The 16,508-nt window shown below is 40.4% G+C and overlaps 1 long non-coding RNA gene across 1 annotated transcript; it reads left to right on the top strand.

The window, feature by feature from the left end:
* Positions 1-7,034: 7,034 nt before the first annotated feature.
* Positions 7,035-10,498, top strand: LOC110783881 (uncharacterized). The gene is made up of 3 exons (XR_002532208.2): positions 7,035-7,376; positions 8,479-8,653; positions 10,139-10,498. It is a non-coding gene; the product is annotated as an uncharacterized lncRNA (long non-coding RNA).
* The last annotated feature ends 6,010 nt before the right edge of the window (positions 10,499-16,508 follow it).

Raw genomic sequence — 16,508 nt, forward strand, 5'->3', positions numbered from 1 at the left:
AGACCAACTAAACAAAAATCAGCAGCATAGCCAAACATCATGTAATCAGTCAGATTCAATTTCCATCCAGGTTTCAAGGACAAATCTAAATAAATCTTGAACATCTAGGCTGCTTAAATTCATTAGTGAGGAAAACAACTAACCAAACACATAATCTTTCTCAAATTTCGTCAGTAAGAGATATTTGCCTCAGTGAAGCCGTCGCAACTCGCCCTGTGCCCGAGCATCTAGATACCAAATCAGAATCGTGATTCCAAAAATCAAAATACAAAATCAATAAATCAAAAAGAAAATTAACGCTACATCGACAAAGCCAAAACCGTTCAGAATCCAGTCAAAAACTTTAAACGCTATAATCTAGATTAACAATTTTTAGATTCTTGAAAAGTAATGATTAAATAACAAAAAAAAATTAAAAACACCCCCCACAAATCAGAAATTACCTGAAAGAAGCGCGAGTTCGATGAAAACTCAAGATCAAGATCGAGATGACAACTGGATTGCTGATGATATCGAGACGACGAACTCGTTCTTTCTGAAAAACTTAACCTAAGAGATTATTGTTGCCTCTGTTTGGGAAGAGGAAACTTTAAAGAGAGATTCACTTTTTCTTTTTGTTTTTGTTTTCTTATGGTCTGGCGGTTCTCATAAGGTTTTAGAATTTTGGCCAAATTCTAATTTTTCCTCTTTGGCGGGCAATAATGAGTTTTTCAATAAATTGGAAAATTTGAGATTAACTCTTACTTTTTCAATTGCAAATATTTCATTTTTTTCCTAAAAATAAGGTAACACCTTTTGATGTTACCATAAAATGTTACCTATTTTAAAAGTGTTACTTTATAATGTTACTTATGTTAAAAGTGTTACATTAAGTGTTACATTCTAAACAAATGTTACCAAAGTGTTACCTATAAATCTAATAATTTTGCATTTCAAAAAGTGTTACCAATGCGTGTTACATAAACTCAATTATGTACTGATGAGACCGTCACTTCCTCGAGGATGCCCCTCCGATACAAGACAAGGCTACCCCTTAATGCCTTGATTCATCAGCTTTTGGTCTCTTGTTCAGCCAAGAAGTAACACCGATCATTACTGAAGATACTATGGTTCAAATGATCACTCAAATAGAAGATTTTGACCCGTCTAAGCTGATTACTCCAAGTGAGAAGATGGTCAATGGCTGGAGGAAATCCCTCAAGATCTCTGCTCCAAATGGCAAAATGTTCAAGATTACTGTGGGCGAAGGATCTATGATGAGCGAGTCCGAGTCAGAGGATGAGTCTGGATCCGAGTCTAGTGATGAGTCTAAGAGTCTAGGGCTAGAGTCTTGCATCAATCAAGAGCCTCTAAAGGCCGACCTTCAAGTTAAAGTTGTCGATGTAATGATTGCCAATTTCAATAATACTTCAATTTCCTTTTACTCTTCAAGTCCAATTTCAAAACACACCTCTAATCCAAACAACTTTTCTTCACAAGAAACTAACCTTGAAATACTAAAAGCTGTTGAAAATCATGAAAACAGGACGCCCATAATTGAGGAAACAGAAAAAGTTAACCTTTCTAACAGCAGTGATCCAAAACTAGTTCAGATTGGTCTAACTCCATCTCAAGCAGAGCGGGATAATCTTATCAAGCTACTTTCAAAGTACATAGACGTCTTCGCATGGTCCTATCATGATATGCCAGGGGTTGATCCAAGCATCGATCAACATACAATTCCTCTCATCCCAGGTTTATAGCCCATCAAGCTGAAACTCCGTCGCATGAAACCGGATGTTTCCCTCAAAATTCAAGAAGAAGTCTCTAAGAAGCTAGAGGCTGGGTTTATTCGAGAAGCCAAATATCCGGAATGGATTGCAAATGTCGTCCCAGTTCCAAAGAAAGATGGCAAAGTACGAATGTGTGTTGATTACAGAGATCTTAACAGGGCCAGCCCTAAAGATGGTTTTCCATTGCCTCATATCGACATCTTGGTCGACAACACCGCAAATTAAGCCTTACTCTATTTTATGGACGGGTATGCAGGCTACAATCAGATTCCCATAGCAGAGGAGGATATGGAGAAGACAACCTTCATCACTAAGTGGGGTACATATTGCTAAACAGTTATGCCGTTCGGACTGAAGAACACGGGGGCTACATATCAAGGAACAGCCACAACCATCATGAGCGACATGATTCACAGGGAAATCGAGGTATATGTCGACGACATGATCATCAAATCCAAAGAGCGACATGAGCATACCTCGGTACTCCGAAAATTCTTCAATAGGCTCAGGCAATACAATATGAGGCTCAATCCTAAAAAATGTGCATTCGGGGTAACGTCAGGCAAGTTACTCGGATATGTCATTAGTTCTCGGGGCATCGAGGCTGACCCTTCGAAAATCAAGGCCATTCTAGAGATGAAACCACCAGCGAATGAGAAAGAAATTCGGGGTTTCCTCGGCAAACTACAATACATCAGCAGGTTCATTTCAAAGCTCACTATGATCTGTGAACCGGTATTTCGAAAGCTCCGCAAGAGCGAGCCCAAAGTCTGGGACGAGGACTGTCAACATGCGTTTGACGCTACCAAAGACTACCTCTCCAACCCGCCAGTGCTAAAGCCATCCTTGCCAGGGATTCCCCTCAAGCTTTACCTTACAACGACAGATTCAGCAGTAGGGGCCATGCTCGCCCAAGAGATTGAAGGCAAAGAAAATTCCGTATACTACATAAGCAAAAAGTTGATCGAGTACGAATCCAGATACACTCAGCTCGAGAAACTCAGCATCGCCTTGGTTTGGGCCACAAAGAAACTACATCACTACATGCTCTCCCATACAATGCATGTAATTAGCAAAGCGGATCCTCTCAAGTACTTATTTGAAAAACCAGCTCTCAGTGGACGTTGTCCAGATGGTTTGTCATGTTAGCAGAATTCGATCTCAAGTACACCCCTCAAAAATCTATCAAGGGTTCAGCAGTCTCAGACTTCCTAGCCGACTGTCCCATCGAGGCAGAAGAGGAGGATTATGACTTACCTGACGAGCAAATCCTAATGACAAGCGACGACAGTTGGTCGTTGCACTTTGACAGTGCCTCAAATCAAAATGGATGTGGTGTTGGAGTAATTCTAGTAGCTCCAAACGACACCCATATTCCTATGTCAGCAAAACTACAATTCAATGTCACAAACAATGCGGCAGAATATGAAGCATGCATTTTGGGCCTGGAAGCCGCCTTAGCACTAGGTGTCCAGAAACTTCGAGTGTATGGGGATTCCTCCTTGATCATCAATCAAATTTCCGGCAAATGGAAAGTAAGGAGCGAAAGCTTGGCTCCCTACCAATCCTACCTTGAAAAGCTGTATGAGCAAGTAGAAGAACTTCGCTACACATACCTCCCGAGAGAGGAGAATCAATTCTCCGACGCACTAGCAAAGCTGGCTTCAATGATCAACATTCCAAATGGCAAGGCTGAAATGCCACTTACAATTGAAACACGTCAGGAAGCAGCATATGTCCATGCTATTGACGACATCGAGTCTGACAAAGATGAGCCTTGGTTTACAGACATTCAAAGGTATTTGCAAAACCCTGAGTATCCCCCGCACTTTTCAAGCAAGAGTCAAAGGGCTTTACGACTACAATCAGCCAATTTCGTCATAGAAGGCGGCGTTTTATACAAGAGGTCCCCTAGCGGCCCCAATCTCCAATGTGTCGACAGACATGAAGCAAAAAGAGTTATGGACACCGTACATGTCAGAGTCTGTGGTACCCACATGAATGGGAAGATGTTGGCCCTCAAAGTTGTCAGGGCTCGATAATATTGGACCACCCTATAACGGGATACATGCTTCTTTGTCAAGAAATGTCCTACCTGCCAAAAGTGTGCGAATATAATGCACATTCCTCGTCCTTGCTATATTCGCAGTCATCACCAAGGCCATTATCAGCTTGGGGTATCGACGTCATCGGCAAAATCACTCCAACAGGCACCGGGGGTCATGAGTTCATACAGGTCGCCATCGACTATTTCACTAAGTGGGTCGAAGCCAGGTCGTTCAAAGTGTTGTGTTCCAAGCAAGTGGCCCAGTTCATACAAGAAAACATCATATGCAGATACGGAGTTCCCCACAAGTTCATTAGTGACCATGGAACCCATTTTCAAGGAGAGTGTGAAGATCTATTCACCGAGTACAAAATTCAACATCACCGTTCTTCGCCTTACCGGCCGCAAACTAATGGGGCAGTTGAAGCAGCCAACAAGAATGTCAAAACCATCATCATGAAAATGACAACCAATTACAAGGACTGGCCCCAAAAGCTTCACTTTGCATTGTAGGGGTATCGAACTTCATTCGCACCTCAACGAGAGCAACCTATCGAGCTAGAGATACCTTCTCTAAGGATAGTCCTCGAAAGCAAAATCCCAGAAGCTACATGGGTACAAGCAAGATATGATGAGCTAATCATGCTCGATGAGCGTCGGCTTCGGGCCGCTCACCATGTACAAGTCTATCAGCGCCGAGTGGCCAGACATTTCAACAAGAGGGTCAGAACCCGAAACATCAAGGAAGGCGAGCTTGTCCTGAAATCCCTTCGCAAAAGCGTCATGGACCCAAGGGGAAAGTTCAAACCCAACTGGACAGGACCATACATTGTCGAGAAAATCCTCTCCGGGGGAGCAGTCGAATGAACGGATGTCGATGGAACTGAGTTCCGTTCTTTGACGAACCTCGATCAGCTCAAGAAGTTCTATGTCTAATTCATAGATTCAAAATTCAAAGTCAAGTTCAAAAAGTTCTGTAAGTTAGAACTACGTTCGGCCTGATTCCTTAACGGGACACGTAGGCAGCCTCATTCCGAGGCCCGGCCACTTTAATGCAAAAAAAATTCAAAATTTCCTCAATTAAGGCAAAGCATGTTCAGGCGGAATTCAGCACAATAACTTTTAACTTGGCTCTAAAGCCTTCAAAGCTAATTCAAATACAAAGTTGGGATCAAGTGAAGCAAAGTTCAAAGCCTTTTCACTTCCACCAAACACAATTTCTAAACACATCTTCTAAACACAATCCAAAACACAATTCTTGCTAATGCAACTTCAAACACATTTAACCTACAAAGATCTAGGGTCGGGCGACTATGCTCTTGAGTCTTGCCACCTTGAGTACTATCCCCCGGCTCTTCCCGCAATCAATCACCAATCTTCCCCTTGCCCATGTGGCGGGAGAAGGAACTTGCTAGTATTCCAAGACGGGAGGATGACGAACCTCCTATGGACCCAGATCGGTCAAGCACCGGACGGGCCACACTCCCGTCACCTTCCTCATAATCAGTTGATGCAGGGAGTCTAGCTCTAGAACCTCAGACTCTTGCTGGTCCGGAGAGAGAAATGTCCCTTTGGCTTGGGCTTTTCATCCATATAATATACCCCGCAGACAGAGTAACTGGCTCAGGTGGGGACTGAATATTCAAGAATCGTTTGGCAACCTAATACCGCCTCCAAACTTCAAGTCGATTAGCATTTAGCACAACAGGTTTCGTATTCTCTTCAGCACAGTCCGTGATTTCTTGTTTCAAGCCGTATTGTCTCATCACTCGTGCAGGCGAGTAGAAGTCCAACATTGTAAGGCTCGGCACCCTGAAAGCAGTAGAGCCAGGTGCATATTTCATAGAGGTAATTCCTCACCAAGGAACTATTCACCTTATACAAGATTCAACCTCAGAGAGTGTGCAGCGCCACTCATCCAATGAAAGCCGGCCATACATCATGGGCTGCATAGTGAACCCTTTTCGGTTATAGCTTTCCATTTTCTCCGGTGGTGCCACCAACATGAGTCTCTCCATTAGCCTGACCTTGGGGAGTATACAAGAAAAACAATTCAAAATTCAACATTTGAAATACAGGTACAATTTCAAATATACAAGAAAGCTTCAGATCCTTACTTGGAGTAATACCGGACTTCTCGACAGTAAAGAAGAGGGGTCCGACTTCAACATATCAAGGCCCATCAATGTTTCACCAATCACAAGCGGCATTGGGTCTCGGCCACTAGCAAATTGCTCCACAATCTCTATTAGGGAGGCATCGCCATTGCCAAACCCCTGTTTCAAAAGAGGAAGGGAGAAAAGATACAGAAACTCAAGGCCCTCAAGCGGAAAACCTTAGGGACATCAAGCCCAGCAAAGTAAGTAGCAAGGAGGGACAAATCCACCCCTCTGCCATATACAATAGCACTCAAAAGTGGGGGCTTCAAGCCCAAATATCTTTCAAAGCTCAAGAAAAAGTGTTCTTCAACCCTAGGCAGGCATGGCTCTGTCATAATGGGTCACCCCAGTATAGCACTAAACTCTTCAAGGAGGGGACATACCTCATTATTTCCAAAGCGCAAGACATGATGATTTGGAACCCAAGCCTCCAGAGTAGCAAGAATGAAGTGTTGTAGGGGGTATTTTTGTATGATTTTTCCCTACGGGGTAGTTTTTAGAAACCTTTGTATTTTTGGATCTTGAAGGAGTCGCCACCAAACATTGTTTAGGGTCCCATTTGGAAAGACCAAAAGTGACTCGATTAGGATAAGACATTGAATCTTAGAAATGGATGGGTGAGATCCGGGCACGGGAACGAGACGCTTATTCCGCGAGCTTTAGAAATAATTCAAGTACGTGACACAACATTTTTGAAAATACCCTAGTTTAGACTATGTGGGTTTGAATTTAGAACAAACAGAATTTCTACTTTGTATCGTGGTCACTTTGCTTTAAAGTTAATTTAAGGGAACCGATCTTTGTTAAGCGTGATGTAACCTTGCATTTTGTTGTATTTAGCATGTGAGGTGATGAAAGCAATAAACAAGTAAAGCAACATCACAATAGAAGATAAGTGCGGAATTAGTAAAGTACAAGACCCCCTAAAAATGGACTAAGGAGGAGAACCACATTGCGTACATTAGTAGAAAAAACCTCAAGTGCTGCAAGCCAAGTGCAAGCACTTGATGGTGCCCAAAAAAAATGTCGACAAAAGGTTACAAGTGCTTGGGTTTTTTCTCCTCACCGAAGCAATTGATTGCAAGAGCTAATCAAGTGCTTGGGTTTTGCCATTCACCCAAGCACTTGGTTCTTCACAATTCCTTCGATTTTTGGAACCAGGTCAGATAGTCACACATGCTTTTACATCCTCACCTCTCTCCCTCTCTCCCTCGCATCCCTCGCATCTCTCCCTCGCATCCGTCCTCTCTCCTCTCGCATCTCCTCTCTCATGCTTGTTCTCCGAGCTGTATTCACAACAGTGGTGACTTTGAAAGCGGCGTGTATTGTGGTGAGGATGTCGGTGGCACTTTAATATCTTTCTTAGGGTTCCGTGCGCTTCCGATTTGGTTTTTCTTGGTATGAGCTTCTTCAATTTTCTCTCAACAAGTTTCGAATTTTGGGTTCTTTTACATGATTTACATGTTAGATCTTATGTTTTCTAAATTAATTTTTGATTTAGGTTTAGATCTAAGGTTTTTCCATAATTGGGTTTGAGTTATTTATTGAAATGAATTTTGGGTTGCAATTATTTGAAGTTTTTGTTGAAATTGAAGAACTTGGTTTGAGTTATTACGGGTAGTTTTAGGGATTTTGTTGGTGGGTTAACTCATGTTGTTAACTTTCTTCTCTGTATTTGAATCTTATTGATTAGATTATTAATATTTCATTAAACCTTCAAATAGTGTAGAATTTTTTCTGGTAATTTTACCTTTGTTGGTAGATTTATGTCCCGTTTTGGTATCCTTGATTATTGCATAGTTTGAGGAGCTGGTAAAATACATTATTTGTCGAAATACTACTTTGTATCATTGTATGTGCGTGGTTTGTGAGGTCTTGTGTTTTGTGGTATGATTGAGTGTTTTAAAAAGATTAACAACAACCCCAGTGCGGGTGTAGGGAGGTCAAGGTTGTACAAAATCTTTTATTATGTGGGGGCAATAAGAGTATAAGAAGGTATGTTGTAGGAAATCCGCCATTAGGCAGGGATGTCGAGTTATATGAATTATGCCGTCAGGTGCCATCGGGGGGGGGGGGGGGGGGGTACAAGGATGTTGGATTTCTGTGAATTCTGCCATTAGGCGGGGTTAAGTACTCAAGCTGTTTGAATTCAGCCATTACGCAGGGGTATAGGGAGGTCAAGTTGTATGAATTCTTTCATTGTAGTTTGTCGAAAAAGTAATTTTGGTGGTCATGACTGATGAACTATATACAATCTATTGAAGTTGGACCCCTTGGATGCACTATGGAGAGGCTTTTCTTTGTCTTTTGTTCTAATTTGTCTGCCTTCTTTGTTCGAAGTTATACTATTGAGCCTATTCTTACTCTCTAGTTGCCAAGTCTGTCATATAATCTCACGCTTAGATAAGTTGAGGTTTACTTGGAAGGTTGAATTTTTTTTTTTTCTGTTAGTTGTGTTGTTGTTGTAGTAGTATTTAGTATTTCTTTGTAATGAATGCAGATGGGGCTTAGCCATTGCAAACCACATAAGTAGTGGGAGTAAGGACTTCAACAAAATATGAAAGAAATAACTTATGCATAAGACCTAGTGGATTCTTTAATAAAAGCGGGAGATAATGTGGTGTCGTTGATTTTCTCTCTCCTGGATATGGAGGTTACAGGCTCTTCATCCTAAGGTACCTTCATTCCATCAATCTTACATTCTTACATGGCCTTTCTCCTGGTTTGTTATAATAATGTTAAAGGGTGAAGAATTTATTAGTGTGTATTCTTGTTGACTGCTTGAATGATTTTGTCTCAATCATATACTCCGTAACTAATTATTTGTGTAGTAATGTTAGTTCGGAAATGAGGTTGGTTGGAGAAGTTGAAAAATTCTGCATTTTTTGGAAAACTTATTCGGTTGTTACTCGATATAGGTTTTGGTGGGTTTTTTAAGGAATTATTTTGGCAAATGGGTAACTGGAGTGAGTTCTTTTAAAACATACTATTCCTGTATGCACATATGGTGTGTGTAACTTGTGTATGAATCTCAAATTTTGCTCCTGATTAGGTTTTTTATCTTTAACAAGGACGGTGTATCTTAGCTTGTAGTGAGAATTAACCCAGTTTATGAGAGTGAGAACTCTTGTTTGGAAAATTTGTAGATGAGAGTGAGCTGCTAAAAATAAGAATTCTCCCTGTTTCTATGTAAATTTCATGACAAAGCTTATTCATGATAATAATTCTTGATTTTTACTAGATTCGTATAATGTAAGACATGGAGCTTATCTCCATCTTGTTAGTATTTGTCATCTCAATTAGAACTTACCTCTCACTTACACTATATAATGTAGAAAATACATTAATTAGGTTATTGTAGTATTTATATGTATAAATGTTCTACTTTTTCAAATGGTAAAATTGCTACCGAGGAACCTCATGTTATGCAGAAAACACCAACTTTCTTGTTCTGCTTACTCATGAGGATCACTCTTTGAGTCTTAGCTTAGAACAGATTGCTTAACAAGATTATTAGGCAAGTAGCATTGACTTGGAAATTGTAGTTCAAACTTGCTGTTGTTGTTGGTACATAATTTTGATGATTAGATTTTTGCATAAATGTGAGTCTGCTAGGACATATGACATATCTTTAGCTCACTGCGATTACCACTGTAAGTCTGCAAAGTCGCTTAAGATATCAGATCTTGAACTCGAAGCTATAAGCCTGTAGCCTGGTTCATATTGCTTTAAAAATTTGGTTATCTTAGTTCTTAGAATTGGAAGTTATGGGACTCTGTCCTGATCTCAAGTCAAGCTCAAGGCTTGCTATTATTTCTCCTCATAGGCATCAGGTTCATCTCTTTCGTGAGCGTTTCTTTCTATATGATTTTCCTTTTCGAGTTTTTGTTGAGTTATCTGTGTGTTTCTGCTGTGTTTGCTTCTGTTGCTGCTCTGTATGTTATTGTTTCTTCTTTCCTTCTTCTGTTTGCTCGGAACTTGGATTGCGGGCTTCTCTTTCAAAGTAACTTCAATGTTAATCTGTTGCCTTCGACTGTCTTGAATGGGTTGTTACTTTGAATTCACTATTTACTTGCTTTATGTATATCAATTGGTTCATATGAAGCAGCTTCAAGGATAAGTCTTCTTAACTTTTGGTTTACTGTTGGGTGATGTTTCAGCTGCTAATGCAACATTCATATGCTCTGGAGAAGCCTGCCCCCAGACATTGCTCATTGTGATAAGAGTTCTAAACTCGACTTGCCATGTTGTTGTGTGCATAATTCGGCACTGGCTAGGACAAATCAGTTGATCCTTGTGGTTACATACTTAAATGCCTGTGAAAGTTGTCGGGCCCTTCCAGTTTCCTCTCTGTATATAGTTTGTTAAAATGCTCGTGTTAGTGTTAGTTATGTTAACTTATACTGTTATACAATATTAGATATGATATTGAATTATTTACTTCTAAATTTTGTAAATTACTATTGAATAGAGTTGAGTTTATATTCAAGATCGACATTATAGTCTTTATTATTATATAAGTTTTATTTGAATCCGAATTTATTATTATGCATTGATTTAGTTTTTAAAAATGGGAGAATAATATTTTTTTTTTATAAAAACTTGGACGCAAGTGCTTGGGTTTTTATCAGAACCCAAGCACTTGACAAATCAAGTGCTTGTGGTTTTATTTATAACTCAATCAAGTGCTTGGGGTTTTTCTTATAACCCAAGCATTTGACATGTCAAGTGCTATAATTTTTCAAGTGCTTGGGGTCAACCCCAAGCACTTGAAATATTATCAAGTGCTTCACCTCCAAGTGATGGGGGCATAATCACCAGCACTTGAGGGCATTTTCCCCCAAGCACTTGAGGTTTTTTCTAGTAGTGGTAGAAGGACTAGGCAAGTAAAGTTGCATAATTGAAAGTGCGGAATTGAAATGCGTTATTGAAAGTGTGGAATTGAAAGGTGTGGTATTGAAATTGCGGAATTGAAAGGTGCAGTATTGAAATTGCAATATTGAAATTTGAACTTGGGCACATGAGATCCGAACGCCAAACGACTACTTAAAAATAAGTGCGTTCAACACGAATTCAAAGCCAAAAATCTCAACTTTAGGAGAAGTTTCTCATCCCAAAATATCCTAGATTTTGCATATAGAACTTGAACTTAAAAGCTTGAATCTTGAAATATTGAACTTGAACTAATTGAACTTGAAACTTGAAATATAGAACTTAAGAGTCTTGAATCTCAAAGATCGGACCTTTTATGGTTGAAAAGCATAGATCTTTGATGTGCTCTTACTTTGAAATGATCCTAGTTTAGGGAAGTAGTCATGAGCAACCCTAAACATTATTGGATCTTGAAATTTGAAAACTTGAATTTGTATATTGAAAAATGGAGTCTTGAATCTCAAAGACTAAACCTTTAAATGTTAGAAAGGCATCATCTTTTTTTTTTGGCAAGTAATAAGATTTTATTAATTACCAAGAGGGCAAAAACCCCACCACCAAAACAACCAAACCACAGCCACACCAGGCCAAGGAGCAACTAGCTATTACAAGCTACCCTAAACAGAATTCTGTTTACAATACTTAAGCTACTGTCTAACTGGTTAGAAAACACTTTAGTGTTCCTAGCTAGCCAGATAGAATACACAGTTTCACAAAAAAAACTATTACACATTCTAGCATTACTTCTAGTACTCCTGCTTGCTTTCTGCACCCACTGCACTTCATCATTCCAAGCTCCAACAGTTCTATGAATGCCACTTCTCTGCAGAACCTGATTCCAAATATCAGCTGCAAAACTGCAGGCAAAGAAAAGGTGATCCCTACTTTCATCTGTGCTGTGACAAAGGCAACACACACTATCAGCTATAACATTCCATCTTCTCAGCCTTTCCTTAGTTGCAAGTCTATCCTGCAGGGCCAACCACACAATAAAAATACTTTTAGGGCTAGCATGACTGTTGCAAACAATTCTCTTCCACCCCACAGACTCCCCTTGCTGTCTCAAATGATTATACATTCTCTGAATCTTAAATCTTCCTGCAGTTACAAACTGCTGCAAATCACCAGAGCTACTCAGAGTCTCCCTTTGCTGCCAAATCTTCTTCAAAGACCAAGACAGCCCATTAGGGATTGGCATGGTCCAAAAGTCATTATGCTTCACATAGTAGGTGTGAATCCATTTCACCCATAGCTTATCAGCTTTCAAAGATAAAGCCCAACAATGTTTAGCAACAGCTGACTTGTTCCACACAGGTAAATCTTTAAGATTCCAACCCCCACAGATTTTGGGTAAACACAATTGATCCCAAGCAATAAGAGCTTTCCTGGAATTCCCTTCAGCTCCAGTCCATAGAAAACATCTACAAAATCTTTGAATTTCTTTCAACACCTTCTTAGGCATAATGAATATCTGGCACCAGTACAACTGGATGCCAAATAAAACTGATCTAATCAGTTGCAACCTTCCAGCATAACTAAGCAGCTTAGCAGACCAACTTTTTACCCTTGCTACAGTCTTCTCAATCAGGGGCTTGCAGTCTGTAAAGCTCAATTTCTTAGTTGAGAGAGGGACACCAAGGTATCTAAAAGGAAAAGAACCCCTAGGTATGCCAATCTTAGCTAGAATATTGAGTGCTACAGAATCAGGCACACCGGCCAAATACAGTTCACTCTTCATCATGTTAGCTTCCAACCCAGAAGCAGCAGAAAACTTAGAGAAAGCTTCAAAAAGGAGAGAAACTGAAGCATCATCTCCCCTAGCAAACATTAGTAAATCATCTGCAAACATCAAGTGAGTCAGATCAATTCTTTTACATCTTGGATGAAATTTGAACTCTTTGGATTGTCCAAGTAAGGATAAGCATCTAGACAGGTATTCCATTCCTATTGCAAACAGGAATGGTGACATTGGATCACCCTGTCTCAACCCTTTCTTAGCAGGAATTGGCTTGGAAGGAAAACCATTCACCAGAATAGAATAAGACACTGAACACAAGCAAGCCATAACCCATTTGACAAACTTATCAGGGAATCCCAGTTCTTGCAACATGCTTCTCAAAAAAGGCCATTCTAGGGAATCATAGGCCTTTTTAAGGTCAACTTTTATCATACATCTGGGGGACACATGTTTCCTTGAATAGCATTTTACCAACTCAGTAGCCACGATGATATTATCAGAAATGACTCTCCCTGGTATAAAACCAGATTGTGCTGAACTTACAATTTCCCCAATGACTGGCTGCATTCTATTTGTCATAATTTTTGAAATCAGCTTGTAAATCATAGTACAACAGGCAATAGGTCTGTAATCTTTAACTTGAGTTGCATTCTGAATCTTAGGAACCAAAGTAACCACTGTATTATTCACTTGCCTTAGCATATGACCTGTCTGAAAGAAATGAATAACAGCAGCATATACATCCTCCTTTACTATAGTCCAAGCTTTCCTGAAGAAGAGACCATTTAGGCCATCAATACCAGGAGCCTTGTTCACATCAATGCTTTTAAGAGCTTCAGCTATCTCTGTGGGGGTAACAGGTTGAATCAGACTTTCTGCAGCAAGGGGAGAGAGTTGTTTTCCCTTTCTAACAAGCTCTATATCAATACCAGTGAGGTTAGGGGCTGTAGTACCAATGAGATTCACATAGAAATCTTTAATTTCTGCTTTAATGTCTTCTGTAGTAACTAATTTGTCACCAGCAGCATTGTAAAGTACATCAATGCTGTTCCTTGAAATTCTCTCTTTCATGACACTAAAGAAGAATTTAGTGTTTGCATCTCCCTCTTTAATCCACTGAATTCTAGATTTTTGCCAGTATGCACTCTCCTGAATTTTCAAAAATTTCTTCAGTAATCTATTACAGGATGATTCTTTTTGCTGTAATTCAGTGTCAGTACTGTCAATAGCTAACTTGCTTTGCACCTCATCAAGTTCCTGTCTTATCTGCTCAATTTTATCATCTAGTCTGGCAAACTCTTTATGGTGAAGAGTTTTCAGCCCACCCTTGATCACCTTTAATTTCTGCCACACAGAAAACATAGGAGATCCAACACACCTCTGAGCCCAACCATCTTGCACAATTTTCAGAAAGTCCACATGGGTGGCCATATAGTTGAAAAATTTGAAAGGTCTTCCTCCAGTTGTGCCCTCCACTTTACAGTTCAACAACAAAGGTGAATGATCTGACAACCCAGGGTTCAGAAAATCAACCACTGCATCAACATATTTAGTATGCCAGTCAATGCTACCAAGAGCTCTGTCAATTCTAGAAGAAATTCTAGCATTCCCTTGCCCCTTATTACTCCAAGAAAAGAAGTGCCCACAACTCTTAATTTCAGCTAAATTAGCCACATCAATACACCCCTGAAAATCTCTGGTTTCAGCATCATGAACAGGATTGCCATTGATTCTATCCCCTGAATAAAGCACTGCATTGAAGTCACCCATTATTAGCCAAGGACCAACAGTACTACTACTCAACTGAATCAAATCAGCCCACAAAGGTCTTCTGGTGTCAACTGAGTGCAAACCATACACTGCAGTAAAAGCAGTTTGAAACTTTCCAGATTTAGCTAAAACATCACCATGTAACAATTGCTTAGTGCATTTTGTGACATGAACTGTCACCACTTGGTGTTTCCACCCCACCCATATCCTTCCCCTTGGAGAAGCAATATAGTTCATTTCCCATCTCCATGTTGGCCCAAATTTCTTCTGAATTTTTAGATGATTATTACTTTTCACCCTTGTTTCCAGTAAAGCAAAAACAACAATGTTATTGGCAGCAGCAAACTTTTTCACCTCCCCCACCTTTGAGGGGTCATTGAGACCCCTAATGTTCCAAGAACAGATATTCATGGTGGAAACTCCTCACCCTCCCCCTCACTTCCACCCTCCTCTTCTGAAATTCCTGCAACAGCTGCATGGACTTGGGCTAGGCCAAGAAAGGTGTTTGGGGTTTTAGCTTCCTTTCTCCTCCTTGAAACCACTCTCCAACCATCATCCAGAGCAACTGTGGTGTCTGTTTTTGGAGTGTAAACATCACCAGCAGGAACAACTTTTTCAATTACAGATGGTATAACCAATTCCTGCATTACCTCAGGTGTAGGAACTACAACTTCTTGCTCAACAACTTTCTTAGGTCTCCATATTTTCTGAGTTTTCTGCTGTGTTGGTCCAGTTGTAGCAGGTTGTAATCTAGCACCCACATTCTTCTTTACTCTACAGTTATGGCCAACAGCATTACAATCTTTACAAAAAGGTGGGAGCCAATCATACTCCACCTTCTGCTTGATGGTTACACCTAAGTGATCTTGAATCAGGACTTCCTTAGAAAGCTCCTTAGTTACATCAACCTCAATCAAAAGTCTAGCAAATGATATCCTTAATTGTTTCGAAGTGCAGTCATCAGCAAACAATGGCACTCCAATCAAGCTCCCAATTCTACTAAGAGAATCACTCCCCCAACAACATAAAGGGAGATTAGGCAACCTCACCCACACAGGAATGACACGAAGGATTTCATCTTGAAAACTAAATCCAGAGGACCATGGTTTTGTTATCATAGGTCTGCCATAAAAGGTATAAGGTCCAGCTTTCAGAACATCATCTCTATCTTTTTTTGAACTAAATTTTATCACAAAATAGCCTTCATCATGTAAGAAGACACTGGGCTTAGCAACATGTTTCCACTCATTGGCAATAAATCGAATTACAGCCCCAATAGTTGGTTTATCCCCTACAACATACATGATTAAAGCAGCTTCCCATATTGCAGCCATTTTGTTCACATCAACAATGTCTAACATAGCAACAGGACATCCATCTGAGACTGTAGGAGCAATGAATGAGAGAGATGTACCTTTCCCCGTCATTTGGTTACCTTGAAAAAGGTTCATCCATGGAGTTTTCGGGTTCGTATTTCGAGCCGCAGCATTCTCCCCCACCTTCGTCTCTCCTTGCAAGTTTACTTGCTCTGTTTCAATCACATTCCCAGGGTTGGCTTTCTCCTTCCCATTCCGCCCAGATCTCATCATCTCCAATACCCCATTGACACTCTGCATAATTTCAGTCATTTTAGAGCTCAACAAGCTCTCATTTTGGATCACACCCTCCCTCTTTTCCACAAGGGTTTCCGTACTATTTTCCAGATCTAACACATGATTCACATTTTCTATTATCCCTCTCCCTTCTTCCAGTACAGAACCACCCATCCTCCCACTCTCCTGAGCTCCCTCCATACCTCCAACAATCTCGGAGATACTGCCCCTGTTTTCCGATTGAAAAGGGGAGTAATGAATAGCAGCATGATATGCTGCAATAGCTTCCTGAGTGTGCGGCGACGGTGGTCCAGCAGATGGATGCGACGGAAATGGGGATCGAATCACCGGCGGCACTCGAACTTCATCACCATTGCTGGGTATGGAGTTTCGCAACTGGTGTTGGTTCATCGGGCGCAAAGAGGCAATATGAAGAAGCGTTGAAGCCTCTTCATTGATCTCACGAACTTCTTGTTTCTGAGTCTTCTTCTTCCTCGC

The sequence above is a fragment of the Spinacia oleracea genome, chromosome 4, assembly GCF_020520425.1.
Source record: "Spinacia oleracea cultivar Varoflay chromosome 4, BTI_SOV_V1, whole genome shotgun sequence".
Classification (NCBI taxonomy): domain Eukaryota; kingdom Viridiplantae; phylum Streptophyta; class Magnoliopsida; order Caryophyllales; family Amaranthaceae; genus Spinacia; species Spinacia oleracea.